This window comes from Monopterus albus, unplaced genomic scaffold (genome assembly GCF_001952655.1).
Source record: "Monopterus albus unplaced genomic scaffold, M_albus_1.0 scaffold63.1, whole genome shotgun sequence".
In the NCBI taxonomy this organism is placed as follows: domain Eukaryota; kingdom Metazoa; phylum Chordata; class Actinopteri; order Synbranchiformes; family Synbranchidae; genus Monopterus; species Monopterus albus.
The window spans coordinates 378,850-395,685 of record NW_018127943.1 but is presented as its reverse complement, the minus strand read 5'-3'; the positions used below and the strand labels follow the sequence as shown (position 1 = coordinate 395,685).

General features: G+C 39.4%; 1 long non-coding RNA gene across 1 annotated transcript in view; it reads right to left on the bottom strand.

The window, feature by feature from the left end:
* The window catches only part of LOC109962377 (uncharacterized), a 31,174-nt gene extending 14,851 nt beyond the window's left edge, over nt 1-16,323 (bottom strand). The window contains exon 1 of the long non-coding RNA XR_002275243.1: nt 15,967-16,323. This is a non-coding gene — a long non-coding RNA (uncharacterized LOC109962377). The remainder of the gene's footprint in view (nt 1-15,966) is intronic.
* Between the last annotated feature and the right edge of the window lie 513 nt (nt 16,324-16,836).

The following is a 16,836-nucleotide window of genomic DNA, read 5'->3' as shown; positions in this document are numbered from 1 at the left end:
TTTGTGCACTGGTGATTCATCTGGGAACAAATAGTGGACGACAATCTGAAAAACATCAATAAACATGTGCAGGCAATAGTACGTAAAATATCTCGCCACAAAATCATCTTGTGTTCAGATGAGTACAAAGCCGACAACAGGATAATGTTAAGTCTATTCCTGGGTTGTTGATGCTTTGGTTTGTATGACTTGTCCTTTGTCCTTTCAGTGACCTTGCAAGGAATTATGCATCTTTCAAACAAGCAAACTATTTGTTTACATAAAAGTACAGTAAGCTGTACTGTTTCCTGCCAATTAAAGCTAACACAGCTGTACATCTACACTCACATTCACCTGTTACACACCTGATTTTTCTTCATGACTAGGACAGCTGGGTAGAATTTAAAAATTGTTGTATTTTGTGAAGGAAAAAATTAATACATCTTGAGTTAATAATCACAGGAAGACCACAGAGATACATTTTTAAATCCAAATGTGAGTTTAAACATGGAATGACATTGGATCCTGAGGCGAGTTAGAGTACCTTGCTTTTGGCAGCTGTCCTAACTTTTCTACCCACAGCAGCTTGGCCTGCAAAATGTTAGCAGAGAGGACCAGAGGCCATAGTCAATTTTACTGTTACTTAGTGAAACTGACAACTGGAATTTCTCAACAAGACAGTTGGGTTGTCGTCTATACATGTTCATTGACTAGTTTTAGCGTTGACATAAATTGTTGTGACAATACTGGGAAAGGTGATTTGAAGTTTAAAGGGTAACGACAGCCTTAAATTCTATGAGAAGCCTCTTTCCCGGGATATTTAAAAAAAAAAAAAAATGCAACAGAGGAGTGAGGGAGCTGTGGCTACGTAACGTGATGTGGGTCAGGGGACTGGGGTAGTACAGAGCCGTAACCCCATAGCTGTTTATCTCGGATAACATTAGTGTTTGTCAGCCCTAATATGTTGTTAATCTCAGTAAGCTCAGTGCAGTTATCAGCAGTGGGGGTGTCTGTTGTGTTTACTCCCAGTGCAGTGGAATGAATGGTGTTCGTATATAATATTATTTTTCCACCAGCATTTATCAGAGAAGCACTAACTGAGGCTACAGCTGGCAAGTGTGTTGTTTGGCGTGATAGCTGCTACCTTAGTCTGGGAGCTTAATGTAGCAAAGAGCCCTGGTGAAATTTGGGTGAACGTTAACAAGGGTGAACATTTTCAGCCTCTCCAGTACGACATTCATATGATAAATCACAGTTCCACGAACTGCAACCACGTTTCCCTCTTTTGCATCTTTTCCTTGCATCTTAGTCCCACCGAGGAAACACATTTTAACTGTAAATGAGATGTCCTTTCCTATGAGCCTTCATGTGAACCGTCCAATCACAAAATGATTTCTAATAAAGGGGCGTGCCAAACAGTAACAGATTTCTGTGAAGGATACACTTGTGTATCCTCAGTTATAGTTCCTCCAGGCAGCCTCCTCACTCCTCAGAGCACAAATAAGAGCTTTGGGACGTCCTTCATCATGACAGAGCGGAACGACTTCCGAGTCAAGCAGGGACCGAGGACTGAGGAACAATAAAATAAGGGAACTTGGATTCACCAATAGTGTTGTACTCTGTTGCTGACATAAAAAGGGCTCCATAAGAAGAAAAGAAAAAAAGCTGGAGAGAGAAGTACAATCTGTTTTGATTGCTTCAACTTGTAGAGCATGTTCCCAGGTTGTGTATTCACACTTAAGAATATGTTTTATCCTTGATATATTCTGGAGTATTGTTTTATATAATTAATGTCAAAAGGCTCAACTCACCTTACAGTTACTCCCCTAGCAGCAGACCCATGCACATGAAAAACATCATGCCCGTATATCAACATACATCTAATCAATATGCAGTGACGATTTTATTGTGCTCATAAAATGTTCGCAACTGCCCTTAAGCACATTGTATTTTCAGCAGGCGTTTTAAAAAGGATTAAATTACACTCAAACAGCATCAAGATGAATGGACTGGCAGCACTAATGTGAGTGCTTTTTTTCTTTTCAAGATGGATTTTTCCTCCACGCCGCCGTGCCAAGAGCAGGAGGAGAAAATCAACTCCATTCAACTATTTGTCAGCTCCCTTTAGAAACATTTAATAGTAATAAAATTTATGGGTCCAGTTTCCAAAGGACACTGCCAGTGAAGTTCATCACTACAAAAGTGGTTGTAAATGCTACTATTGTTTTAGATTTTGATTTATGACCCAACCTTAAGCTAAGGTTTTAGAATATAAATACTGAAGCCTGAAGGCAAAGTTAAAATATCATGTATGTATGCATTTATTGTTTGTAACTGTCATCATTTGTCTATCTGCTTGTCTTCTTGTCTATTCAGTCAATTCTATACTGTCCATAAGGAATAGAAGTTGGGGAAAATACACTCTCCGGTCTGTAGGATGAGCAATGACAGTACCAGACAACTTTCAGGAATCCACTGAATCAGTGCTTCCAAAATTGAGTTGCCATATGGCAGTGGTGCTTAGACACTGCCTTGAGACAGGTTACAGCATAAACTCATAAGTCATTTCTGTCAGCTACATTGAATTGCAATTAAAACTTTGATAAAATCTCCACACACTGGGTTAATGCAAGATCAAAGTTATAGATCTAGGGTTTAGGACAAAGTCAAGTCATTTCATCACTGTGATTTCCATCTTCTCTCCATTTCAATAACTTTATTCCATTACTGTACAATTCATGAAATATTATAAAATATGTTATTCACACAGTGGATCACAGTTCAAAGTGTAAACCTTTTACTTGACAGTGTAGAACTGCCTATATTAAGGTCATTAAAACATGGCACAGTGGATTGTGGATGTAGGGGAAAAGAGTCTGAGTGAGTTATGGACCATCAAGGAGCAGTAAAAGCCAGTGGTGAAGTATGTATTTCTATTTTTTATTTTCCTTTTTTCATCCTGACACAAGGAAGGAAATGCTCTTTGTTTTCTTAAGGATGTGCAATTTTCCTCTCTTCATCCTTTTCAAATCATCCTGCCGAATCCTCAAGTCATCAAGTCTAGGATTTAAAGGCCTTTGGCGGCGGTTATGGTTCCCTGCAGAAGCTTCCTCATGATGTAGAGTGGCAACTCTGTAAGGTCGGGGAGGTAAACCAATTTGCAGGAAAAAAAATGAGGATATTCAAAAAACCTTGGCAAAAAGTCCACACTTCTGTTGCACATGGAGCATCAATCAAGCCTCTTGCTCTCTTTGCTGTAATTACTTGGAAATGTTATGAATTTTGTCCAGATTCTGAATTGAGCACTGAAAACATCAAGGGATAAATGCTTCTTTCGTAAGAGGAGAGAGTGAGTCACTCGATAAGATGAATTATGTCCCACGTTTAGACGTGATAAAGCACAAAGATAGGGTTTAACTTTGGGTTATTGTGCTTAATTCATGTTTGGCTGTACAGAGTTCTATTCTGAAAAGGATTGTGTATAAAACAAGGCATTTATCAAAATACAGTGGTGGAAAGTAACTAAGTTCATTTATTCAAGTACTGTACTTACAGTAAGTACAATTTTGAGGTATAATAAATTTTCTGTACTACTTCATACTTTTCAGAACCAGATTAATAATACAAGAATAATATAAGCCAAATGATACCCAGCAGTACTTCAAACTATAAGCACATTATAAGACTAGCTCTTCCTTTACCAGCTGCACCATTAAATGTGATGTACACAATAATGCACCAGTAATAATACAATAATATAATATATTGTTAAATGTGACATTCTGCATAATGAGCATTTTTACTTTTAGTATGTTTTGAAGCTAATGCTTTGTACTTTTACTTAAGTAACATTTGGACTTTTAATTGTAACAGAATACATTCACACTGTTGTTTACTTAAGTAAACAATCTGAGTACTTCTACCACTACTGTCAAAAAACAAATTTTTGAATATATTTTGGTAGCCTATTCTTGCATCAGTACCATTCTGTGTGAAGCATTTGTGTTTTTCATTGCAATAAAATGAAAGTTAATATGCAAGAAACCTGAAATATCAAAAATGACATCTTAGTTCTCCTGAATGGAGTGAGGAGAAATGGAGCAGCAACGTCATCCACACCCTCACAACACACAAATTACTTTACATCATGCTTTGAGTCCTTCCACAGAAAACTTGTGTAATTTATGAGGAAATAAATCTATCCAATTCCTGAGAATTAAACCTCAACTGTAATGGGAAGTACAAAAGAAAAGCTCTAGTTTCAAAAAAGAAGTAGTGAGCCTTAGCTCCGTGCTAAATCACTCACCACAACACCACTGAGCTCAGAGCTTTTACTTTTAAAACTGAACATTAAATGAGCACAACTCTGCATGGGACAACTATGCATCAGCATCAACATTAAAGCATGCATCTGTCATATCCCCAGTGAATGGAGGGGTTATTTGTGAGCCAAGTTAAGATGCTGATGGTGCTCAGCTGACAGGTGGCTGAAGTGATGATGGAGCCGTGGAAGCCATATGCAAAACAGAACATTGTGACACTGCACACTGAACAGCTTTATAATGACTGGAGGATTAAGTTTATGGATGTTAAGAATTTTTTTAAATTGCTAATAGCCGGATGTTACCACAAATCGCACATTCATGGTTGAATAAAACACATTTAAATATACATTACACTACTGTTGGGCATTTTCCAAGAAATGCCCATTTTGTTTGAGTGACAGGATTCACTTCGTCCTGCTAACTGACAGCCAGAGGCAGTAATGCGCCAAGACACATAGCAATGTGCCAACAAAGGCAGTGAAGAAGAACACCACTAGCAAGTAAACATAAAGGAATGACTTGTTGAGGTGCACCAGTGTGAATTACAGAGTAACGGGCCATTTTCTATTCCCACAGTGCAAACTTTCTAAGAAATAAAGACGCAACGGCGAGGAGTTTTGGATTCTTAACAGATTGCATTTCCTGAAGTTAAGTCATTACCTCCAATAGAGTTGACAGAAAAGCCTGAAGCAAATGACTCAACAAAAACACAAAACACCTGTGGCTGTGCTCCAAGCAAACCCAGTTCATGTGTTGCATTTCTAAACCTTTAATCTATTTGTTTGATTTTTCAAGCTTGAAAGTGACATTGTTATCACTAAAGTAATGTGCTGCATCATGCCCTGAAAATATAACCTGATGTTATGATGGTGGCTTTGATCGACTTGCTTTAACTTCCTTAGATTCAATTAAAATGAGCTTGAGACAACAATCAGTGTTTTCTCAGGTGTGGTATGCGGCCTACACTGCATCTGTGCAGCTGAAAAACATTGTTTTCTGAAATATGGATCCTAAATGAAACTTAAACTTCAAAGAGCAAAGATTCAGTGAAAGAATAATTTTTCTGCACATGTATGCAGAGGATGGTTTTGGCTAAAACTATTCTAACTTTGCCAAAAAAGCTGATTTATGCTCCAACTAATCCCTGTATGTATTGTGTACCACACAATCCAAACAGCCAGAGAAGTGTTGCTCCTGACCAGCAGGTCATTTACTTAATAATGGTGAATGAATCCTCTAATCCTGCGTAAACATCAGGTCCATGCAGCAAGAGCTCCTGCAGACAGACGTTTGTTACCCAAGCATTCAGCCAAAAAGTCTAAGCTGTTCCTCAAGCTGGAGACAAGGTCAAGGAAATAATGTTTGATCTGTTATGGCACTCATAATTATTTGGACCCTAGAGAATGACCTTTCTTTGGCTTGGCTACTGCCATCTAATATTTCTTGAAAGATGTGAAAGCCATATTACTACTTGTGGTCTAAGTATAGTAATTACTATTAACTTCAAAAACATAGAATGCAAACTATCTATTGGACATTCTTCTAATTTAAGCTTTAAAAGATAAGACTGCTCCATTTCTATATTAATAGTATTTTCAGCAACCTCCATAGAGACTAAAACCAACAATGAATTGCCTCTGCTCAAGGTTAATGTCTGTCAGCTGTCAGTCCTGTATTAGCTTGTTTGTCTGTGTGATCAACCTCAGTTGTTGTTCAAAAATGATTAAAACCTATCAGAGAAACGCACCACTGCACTGGGTGACGTCTTTTTCATTACGAAACCCCAGACCCAACTATGCTGCCCCAAAGGTACTGAGCAGCACAATTTCTACATTCTGCTAGCTCCTCACATTCAGGTCTGGAGTTTTATAATGAAAATACGTGTCACCCAGTGCAGCAGCGCGTTTCCTTGATACGCTTTTAATTGGTTTTTTACAACAACAGTGGTCTAATCCACAGACGAATAAACTGATGCTTTCTTCCGACACTGAACTATCCTCCGTCCTGTCACTTAGAAAATGCACAGTATCAGCAGACTTTGAAATTTACACTTGATGTACTCCTCATTATTTATCTGGTCATATCATTCCCATACTCCAGCAGAAAATGCATAAGTCTGTCCAGGACAAATAGCTTATGATAATGTTTGAAATTTTTTATCATGATTAATCCTCAAAGCGATGAAGGCCAAGTAGTGACCCTAACAGGAGTGTAGGAGGAATTTAAAAGCGCTGTTAAAACAACACATTTATTCATAAAAGCAGGGGTAAAAGTAAAGCCAGTGTTATTTTTTTCAATAAATCTTTTACAACTGATGGAACAAAGTGTTTGGCTTATGATCCGGTGAAGTAGAGTATTTCCTTTCAAGCGATGACTTATACAAGGTGCTCTTTAAGAGGTCCTATTTGGGTGGGGGAGCTAATGTGCACGTCTATTTAAATGACAGGAAGTGGAGGTGGCCGGGGAACCTTTGGTGGGTACTCAACTCTGAGATGGGCGACTTTTCCTTGCTATGATCACTGACATGTAATTCTTCTGAATGCATATGGTGGTGACTACTACCTGTACAGATGGAAGAATGACAGCATGGCAGGTTTACAGGGAGCAGGAGAAGTTGGTAAAATGAAGACCTGGCCCCCCAAAAAAAAAAGTCATCTGCAGAGAGTGTCTCACAGGTCTCATAAATGCCGTTCGTCTCTCACATACAGTACATTCAAGTCTACTACAAGTCAGTCATTACAAGTCACGTCAGTTACAAAAATATACTGCAGAAGCTCACAAAAGGAACAAGTGAACATCATCACTGTGCAGTACACTATCACTCATCACAAATAGCTCAGCATTTATCCTCCCTCTCTCTGTCTGTCTTTCGCTCTTGTTCTCCTTTTCTCTTCCCCTCCCTCGCTCCTTCGAATGCCATGAATTCTTCTTTGTTTGCTCACACCGGGCCCTCCCTCTGGATCCCGGGCCTGACTTTCCCAAAGCTGATATTAATATCACAGGCCATTGTAATGGAGTTATTTTCATGGAAGCCCCGGAGGAAGTCACGTGGCTATGATTAGTCCCATGAGGGCTGGGAGTCTCCATTAAGCTCGTTGTTTTAACTCACATAACCATCAATGAAGTGGAAAAGCTGAGGAAGTAGCAATCACTCTGGGCCAGCTGGGGTGTTTTCTGAGCACCTATTTTGTTAATGAGGCCAGAATATTTTCCCCTTCTCTTTTTTGGGGGGGGGGGAAATCATCCTTAAACTCTGGCCTGCAGAATGGGCCTTACACATGTGTGCATTTACACACTGACCCACCATCATTAAGATTGATAGCAATGGGATCTAGTGGTTAATACAATGTTTAAGCATGGAGGGGAAAAACGGGGGAAAAGCAACATGAGGAAAAGCACAAGGACTCACACGCACTCACCAGCTACACGCAGGGGTGAGCTCCAATGCATCTGCCATCAGGAAGACAAGTTGAGTTAGGATGGAAAAAAAGGACCCTGGAATACATTTACTCCTTCAGGTTAGTACTTAAACACACACAAGTGAGAAAAGCAGACGCTGCCACATGCATGCTTCCTCTCATAATTCTGTTCACCTCTGTTCTTGACCTAAAAGCCACTGGGCCACTTTACCACCGGGTCACTTCCAAGGAAACAGGAAGAACTCGGCCAGGGAGCTTTCAGATGGACTACCGGTGATATCTACCACATTCAGAGACTTTCTCTGAGGAACTGAAAGCTTATCCCACTCTGCAAAATTTAAGTACACAGACATAAATGTCATAATTGCCAAAGCAAATTTTCTTGTTGTCAGCTAATAATGACAGTGAAGAAAAAAAAAAAAAAAAAAAAAAAAAAAAAAAAAAAAAACAAGACCTGACCTTTAACAATAAAACAGCCTGAATTACAAGTTTGGATTTTCTGGCAATATACTGACAATATCACTCACTCTTTTTTTTTTCCTCCTGGAAATTATATAACAGCTATTTGTATCAATGGAAATATCAGACTATGAAATAAATGGATCACATTTTTAGGCTGGGGGATTTCTGCCTGGTGTTCTACTTAAGAAGCTGATAAAAAAAAAAAAACCTCACTGTATTAGATATATCACATTTTTATTTCAGATTCTTGACAGTACATATCCACCTATGACTTTTGACAGTAACAGGTTGAATAACAATCATGAAATAGATCAAGGATCCATTAACACCTGAGGAAACATGCATGGTTGAAAAAACAGGAAATTGTTGTCAAATAAGAGCCTGCTCTCCACTGTAACATCGACATGTTGACCCTGAACCACTGAATGTTCCCCAGCTGTCTTCACCCACTACCCTGAATCACACTACTCCTGCCTTTCCAAAACACATTTCCATGTTACTTGTACAGTATTTTAACATGGATCACAGAGTAAGGATTTTTATTATAAAACTCAGTAGCCAACAAATAAATCGGAAGATTTTATTGCTTTTTTTTTTCTGTTTTGGAAAAATGTTAATCCAAGGTTGGGATCATCATTGTGCAAATGGAAGACCTTCTATTCAGTCACATCTGCATGTCATCCAAAATGATGTAAGCAAGTTCCCATTACTTTCTCTTATTAATGTCAGTTCCATGTTGGGTGCTGAGCTACATAAACACCTACACACATGTTAATAATGCACACGCAGCAAGACTCTATCTGGGCCCCATTTGACCTGTGTATGTTAAGCCGACCATCTACCCCTGCTCCCCCACGCTGGCCCAGATGGGGGAAATGGAAGATCCACATGGAGCTTGTGACACCATGGCCTTCTGCTTCTCCCCAGTCACCAAGACCATAAGAGGCTGACCAGCCCTCTGCACATTAACTCAAGCAGGTGCAGTGAGCGAGCGCTTGTTTTTCTTCATCGGCTTGTCAGGAAATCATAAAGCAAATATATTGCTGGAGGACAGTTTTTGGGGTGCCCTGTGAGCAAACTGAGAGGGGAAATGGATCAACGAACAGCCACCGGGGACAGTAAATCAACAGGCTAAAAGGAGAGCTGAATGTACTTTGGAGGCTCCAGGAGCCCAGCCCAAGGCCAGGGCCTCTGTCAGTCAGAGCCTGGTGTTAACGTGAAAGCCAGCTGGACTTGGCAACACACGCCTATAAGGAAATGATTGAGCTGTCTCTGTCAATCGGCAGTGTACCACTAGAGGCCATCATGTCACAGGCCAGCATTTTGGGGAACTTCATTGTTTCTTATTTTTCTGTGGCCTTCACATCAGAGAATCAGAATTTGTTGCCTGCTCAAAGGTATCCCTGAAGTTTTCATAGTCATATTTCTATGACACCAATATCAAAACATCTGTTCTTTCAGAACAAAAACTTGAGACAGAGTTGTGCGTGTTGAGATTTATTTCGATGTCAAGAGCATTTGGGAGCGGCTGTGACTCAGGAGGTAGAGCGGGTCGTTTCCTAACCGGAGAATTAGCGGTTCGATTCCCGGCTTGTCCAGTCAACATGTCGAGGTGTCCTTGAGCAAAACACTGAACCCCCAGTTGCTCCCGGTGATGTCACCGGTGCGCGAGTGCGAATGGGTGAATGGCCGAATAATGTGAAAGCACTTTGAGTTCAGGAGGTAGAGTGGGTCATTTCCTAACCGGAGGATTAGCGGTTCGATTCCCGGCTTGTCCAGTCAACATGTCGAGGTGTCCTTGAGCAAAACACTGAACCCCCAGTTGCTCCCGGTGATGTCACCGGTGCGCGAGTGCGAATGGGTGAATGGCCGAATAATGTGAAAGCACTTTGAGTGTGCTGTAAAAGCATAGAAAGGCGCTATACAAGTATAAGACCATTTACCAGAAAAGCAATAATACTGGTGAACATGTAAAAGCTTTTACACACACTCTTTGAGTAATGGCTCATCACAAATCGATTAGTCCTGCCTGTTTAAGCTCCCTGTCACTCAGTGGAATGTCTCAGTGCATGCAGATTTCTCACTGGCTGGAAACCACTTTCTCGCTGCTACTACACTTGATTCAATCATCATCAATCAGAAACATATGGTGTTCATGGGCAGCTACCCCCCCCGCTGCCCACCACCTCCGCAACTGCCAGTGTATCCAGGGCCACACACACTCTCTGATCCTTTTTCTCTCATCTCGTTTACAAATTAGAGCAGCTGAGGTTTACTGCTACTTCATAAGGGCCGGCATTGTCATGGGACACCCATTTCAGGCTGGCTACCTTGTGAATGGGGCATTATTATGAGCTGGAGACACGAGCTAATCCAGCCTAATTTTTCTGATCAGGTTTTTCACCACATCATATAGGGAAACAGCTGTACTACAAATTAGTAAGCCCTCTGTGACATTGACAAATGCGTTGCTTGGACTCTGTAGAAGCCCAACCGTTTCCATGACCCTCTGTTCTTGCTCACCTTCCCAACATAGACACCTTAACCATGAGGCACACACATGCACATTTACACACATCTTGAACCCATGAACTTGCCAGAAGAGGCAAAAGAGGCTCTTGTGTGTAATCACTCTGCTTAATCATCTGTATGTCATTCTACTTACTGTTGCCAAGGTACAAATACAGAGGGTTGTGCAACACAATATCAATTGTTGAGAGATAGCTGTCAAATGTCAAGTGACCAAGCATGAGTTAAACTTAACTTCATAAGCTGACTGATATAAAAATGTCTTGAAAACTAAATTTAGTTATTTCTGTGAGAGAGTAAAAGTAATATTTGGTTACTTTTGACCCTCTAGTCACCAATTATCACATATCATGAACAAGGGTTTCAAATACCAAACCTCTTGAGTATAGGAACTACTTAAATGTCAGTTCATATATTCAAGAGGTTTGGTATTGGAACTACTTAAAAGGTCAGTTTTTTGTTCCGTTTTGTTGCTTTTTTTGCTGCTGGGGAAATTAGGCATTCAGACAAACAGTACAAGTAAGACAATGAAATACAATCCAAGAAGTCCAGTTTGAGTAATAGAGCCATGCGTTTGAAAGCTCATCAGATGCCAAAAGATTATAAAAATACAAGGAAGAATTTACAATTATAGCAAGTTATTACAGCAGTCATCTTTTTAATCATCTGTCATGATAACTGTGATGTTACAAACGACCCTTTAATTTCTTTTCCTTGTGGCCCATGCTTCTGCAGCCCTGGTGTATCAACACAGCTGGGTCCTTAAGGGGTGAGTATGCTTAAAGGTTGGCTGCCACCACAGAAAAGGGCAAGACAGTCTTTTAAACAGAGCTGAAGGAATACATTTTTTAAGTCTCTTCTTAAAGGCATTCAAGATGACACTGAAATGTGCTGGTGGTTGTGTGAATAATGGAAAAAGAGAGCTGTGGGGGGAGGGGTGCAGGACTAACCTAGACAGTTAGCTCAAATGGCAAAATCCATCATGGATAAAGAGACAAGCACTCAAACTTCAGCAGAAAATCTCAGGAAAGGAAACAGACTGGAACAGTAACTGTTCACTCTGGAAAGTTGAAAGACACTACAGCAGTACTGGTAAGTGCTTAGGAAAAAAGGGTTTTCTTCTTTGCATTCCGGGTAATTGAGGATTTCCACTTTAAGTATTACAGGTAACTGTAATTATGCGGCAGGGCTCTGTATAAACACCGCTCCAGTTTAAGTACAGTCACACTGTTGTTCTTTGCAAGTAAGTGAGCCACATCCCTCATGTCTGAGATTTGAAGCCCTGCAGTCAGAGTAATGTGGTTTTGGAGAGAGTGATTGTACCAACAACGAGCTCACTAGATATTTTGCAACTTAAACGAAAAACATAAGCCACTGAGAAGTGAAACTACTTCAGAGTTGAGCTGCTGGAGCAGCTGGAAGGCTGCATGTTCCAAGGTTCACGCAACAGGAAAATAAAAATGGCACTTCCCCATTTTTACACTACATGTAATTTCATACTAAATTTAAAAAAATATCTGCTGCAGAGGTGGAGGTGTAATCTATGACATGCTGAGAGGTGAGTAATGCTGGAACTCATTATATTAAAGTGGTTGTTTTAAAACTCCTCTGTCAGTGATAAAACAGGATCACTCTTAAGGTCATTTAACTGGTGACTAGTAACTGATAATTTCTCCACAAAACTATATCTATACCACAGCATCTTTACTTCCTCATTCTGATAATGACACATTGTGACTGTTTCCTGTTTTATTATCATCAGGGTTACAGGCTGCCAAAAACTCATGAAGAAAGATCAAGGTAACTAAAGTAGAACATTTAACTTAGGTACTTTAACAGTGACATATTGATAATAATGAAAATGTTATTCTACAGATGTATTTGGAAATCATTTTGCTCATTGCTGGTTTGATCTGAGAGACAAGTATGATGCTACCATGGCAAACCAAGTTCAAAACGCAGGTCTTAAAACCAAACCTAACAATAAAAACGAGACTATCGACCACATGCTAACCTTCAAGAAGAGTGTGGAGGAGTGTTTTTGCCATTTTCAGTTTACTCTCAGCAGGTCTGTGATGTGTAGCCAGGCTGGTTCCTCCAAGGGGAAACTTCGCCACACTCTAAGCACAACCAGCAAAGAGGCCAAATGTTATTCTTTCTGCCCCACAGAAGTGGCAGAGACAAGCCAGATATCTACCCATAAATTTGACCCAGTGTGGGCCAGGGTGCTGGCTGACCATCAACAGAGTATACCTAGTGTGTGCCAGGAAGCCAAGTCCCTGTTACCACAGAACTGCTCATATGTCTGTCTATTCACATCATTCTGAGCCGCTCTCCACATGGTCACAGCACCTGAAACTGACATTATGAAGTATATTTTCAGATGGAGTAAAAATGCTGAAACACCACTTTTTGGTGTTTAAACATGTCATTGTCAAATTCATTTTGATACATGGGAACAGTTAGTCTAAACCTTCAGTCATAACTTGTAAAATCCAAGCTGCGGAAAATTATATAAAATACATATTTTGCCAATTTTCTTTGCAACAGTGCAATTTGTTTTTTGGTACACCTATTTTACAATTAATATAGAAATGATTTAATGATGTTAAAATACAAATTTGAGCACTTTTAATCAGTTTGAATTGCCAGTTTGTTTCACTTTATTTTAGGGGTGTAAAGTGGCTTTAATAAATACTGTATGAAATGTGCTGCACTAACCGGCCAACACATTTCCATAGCTGGGTAACCTCCCACTGGGTTTTACAGTATGCTCCCATGAATGCTATCATCATCATGACAAGGAACATGGAGACTGGGTCACATTCATTTTCCTCAGACCGAGTTGACAGTCACAGACTAGATTATACACTTTTCAAATGAAGCAAGGCCTGGGATCTATTTTTGCCAATGCAAAACCACAAATTTCATACACATTTCTGCCAAAAGCATAACACAATCTCACATCCCATTGACAAATTAATGCTTATGAGTATTTTTAATGTGCTACCTCAGACCCGAGGTGTTTTAAAATCATGCCAGCATGACCAGAGCCCATGAAATGATTTGCAAGCTACAGAACAAGGGTTATGTTCTACCACCATCACTATAATTGAGAACATTTCCCTTCAATAAGTCATGTGGGTTATAGTAATGATAGACAGGCCTCATTATTGAACATTTAGTAAATCGGTGGTGACATTTGTACAGTGAATTCATTTGAAAATGAATAAAGAGCATCATTCTGAGTGTTGCTGTATGACGAACTCTGCCTGTACAGTTACACAGTTGTTTCCATTAGGAACCCATGATATATATACATATATATATATACAGTGCCTTGCGAAAGTATTCGGCTCCCTTGAACTTTGCGACCTTTTGTCACATTTCAGGCTTCAAACATAAAGATATATAAAACTGTAATTTTTTGTGAAGAATCAACAACAAGTGGGACACAATCATGAAGTGGAACGAAATTTATTGGATATTTCAAACTTTTTTAACAAATAAAAAACTGAAAAATTGGGAGTGCAAAATTATTCAGCCCCCTTAAGTTAATACTTTGGACACCACCAGCCTCACAATTTACATTGTTAATTGCTAGACAGTGATCATTCTCTTTTGCATGGAAGCATTTTGGCTTTGAAAAGACATGTGTTGCTCACAAAACAGCAATGTGGAAACTAGAGCAGAAATCGGTTAAAGACAACTTAACGCTTGTTTCACTATCTGCGAACTAACCACAGCACACAATATGAAGAATATGAAATGCTCCAGGACGCAGCTGTCTACAACAGGACTAAACCAGCCAAAGTACCAGCATAAAAATGCACTCAGCAAGCATTACCAGAGTCATTCTGCAAAAAGTTATTTAAATATTTATCCGTTTTCCATAAATATATAGTTTCCAAAAAGTATCAACACTTAATCATATTTACAAGAGTGACACTGTACAATATAAGACAAACACATTTTTGAAGGATGTAAAATATCTTCTGCTTTTGTTAGCCAAAATTCCAGAAAATATCCAGATAGTGTGTAGGTTTTTTGATGAATATTGCACACCCCTACCCCTTAGACTCTTTAAAACAGGTAGTTCTGCACAGGCCTAAAGCTGAGACCCAAACCTGGCTGATACTCATGTACTAAGAACTGAGTGCCTCTGCAAAACTTTAAGACCTGAACATAATGTGACCCAAAGCTACAGTTAGCTTGCAAAGCTCATTCTCACCCTTCCCTTCCCATCTGAAACGCATGACGTGCATGGATGTTGATGCAATACATAATATGAATCAAATGACACGTTTCACTTGGTTCCACCAGCATAAACCTGTGCAATTAGAAGCTTACTGTGACTCATTCAACATAATTATAATTCTTGACTATAGGCCAAAAATAATAAAAACATGAGGAAGTTAGATTACTGTAAATCTGTATATACCCAATACTGATTAAGAATGAGAACTGCTACTCACTAAAGTAAAGTATTCACACTTGTTTGTGAATAGAGGGGAAGTAAGATGCAGCTCCTAGTCATAACAGGAATCATTTATTTTAATCACCAAGTACAAGAGACAATAGACGTTGTGTCTTTACTGTCACTGGTGCTGAGACATTTTGAAAATGTTCAGACTTTCACAGCCTACTAGCACAGCAGAGTGTCTGTTCTTGGTGGCCTTTTAAAGCCTCTTCAACTTGTTTGCCATCAGCCCAGTATATACAACTATCTAAAATGATTTGACCTTTTGCTGTCAATACTGAGTTGCTTAAAAAAAAACAACAACTACTGAATAGAAAACAAATTCTCTCACATTGCTCAAACCTTACAGAACATGGTAAAATAGTTCTGAACTGCTCCATTGAACTTCATCTTTTATGGAATTGATAAAATTACGTCAATACTATGGAGAATAAATGTCAGGTATCAAAAATGCTACATTCTACATTTTTATTTATAGATGTTAATGGCTGTGGTAAATAAGTTTACTTTTTATGTCATGAAAGTGCTTTGAGTGCACAAAAATGCGAAGGAATTGAAAAATAAAACTAATATCTTTACCAAAATGAGTAATGAGAGATTTTTTTCTTCCTCCTTTTGTCCTATTCATTTCCTGATAATTTCGCCGATTATACTTATGTACCTTTAGTTAAGACGGATTTTCAACCCAGGATATTTGTAATGGGGTATTTTGAAGTTATTATACAGTAGTGGTGTGTTTACCTCATATACAGGTCAAAATTGAATTACTCACATCAGAACACAGAACTGTTACGTTTCTCATAGTTCGTTGAAACTGTTGGTTTCTAGGAAAGAGCTCCAGAGAAAAGTGCAGTCTTCCTTGCTGCCAGAGGGGCAGTGACGTTTCTGGCGTTTGCTCTACTGCTGTTAGCATGTCCACGGCGCTTCGTTAGCAGTGTAGCTAGCTTTACCACCCCAGTCAGAAGTCGTCCGAAACTTTGCTAATTTCACGTTACCGCTGCTACCAAATCCATAAACTTTACAAGTAGTAGTATAACTCCAAACTGTCTGCTAAATACTGAACGTGACTAGTCAACAACATTTTAACCGCAGCGCTGCAAAGTCACGTTAAATGTTAGCCCCTCAAACACCTGTCGGCTCCCGTACCCCAACCAATCAGCAATTTACTAACATTTACTGGAACGGTAGCTGTCCTCCTTATACTTTCAGATAGGCTATCTCTTTAAAAGACATCTAACTATTGAAACTGTTAAGCTGCTTCATATTGTGGGTTAATGTATCTGACTTTTAACTAAGATAACTAGTTTATAATCTTATTTCATCTATATGTGCAGGAATAAAACAGCATAAAAACAGTTATGAAACAACGATGAAAGACATTTGAAAATAGGTAGTCTATTTTTCCATTTGTAATTGTGTGCGTGGTTGAGGGGATGAAGTCGTCAGCATATTCGATGATGATAAAACGGGTCTCTTTAGGAAAAGCATTGAGAATCACTGGTCTAGGCAACTGTGTGTTTAGAAATCCTTTTCTCCTGACTCTGGTCAGGTTGGCCATGACCCTGTTTTAGGGGTTAAAGCAGAAACCTTTTGTAGCTGGGGAGATTAAATGCTGTCAACGTAAATGGATCGGTGTGTACCA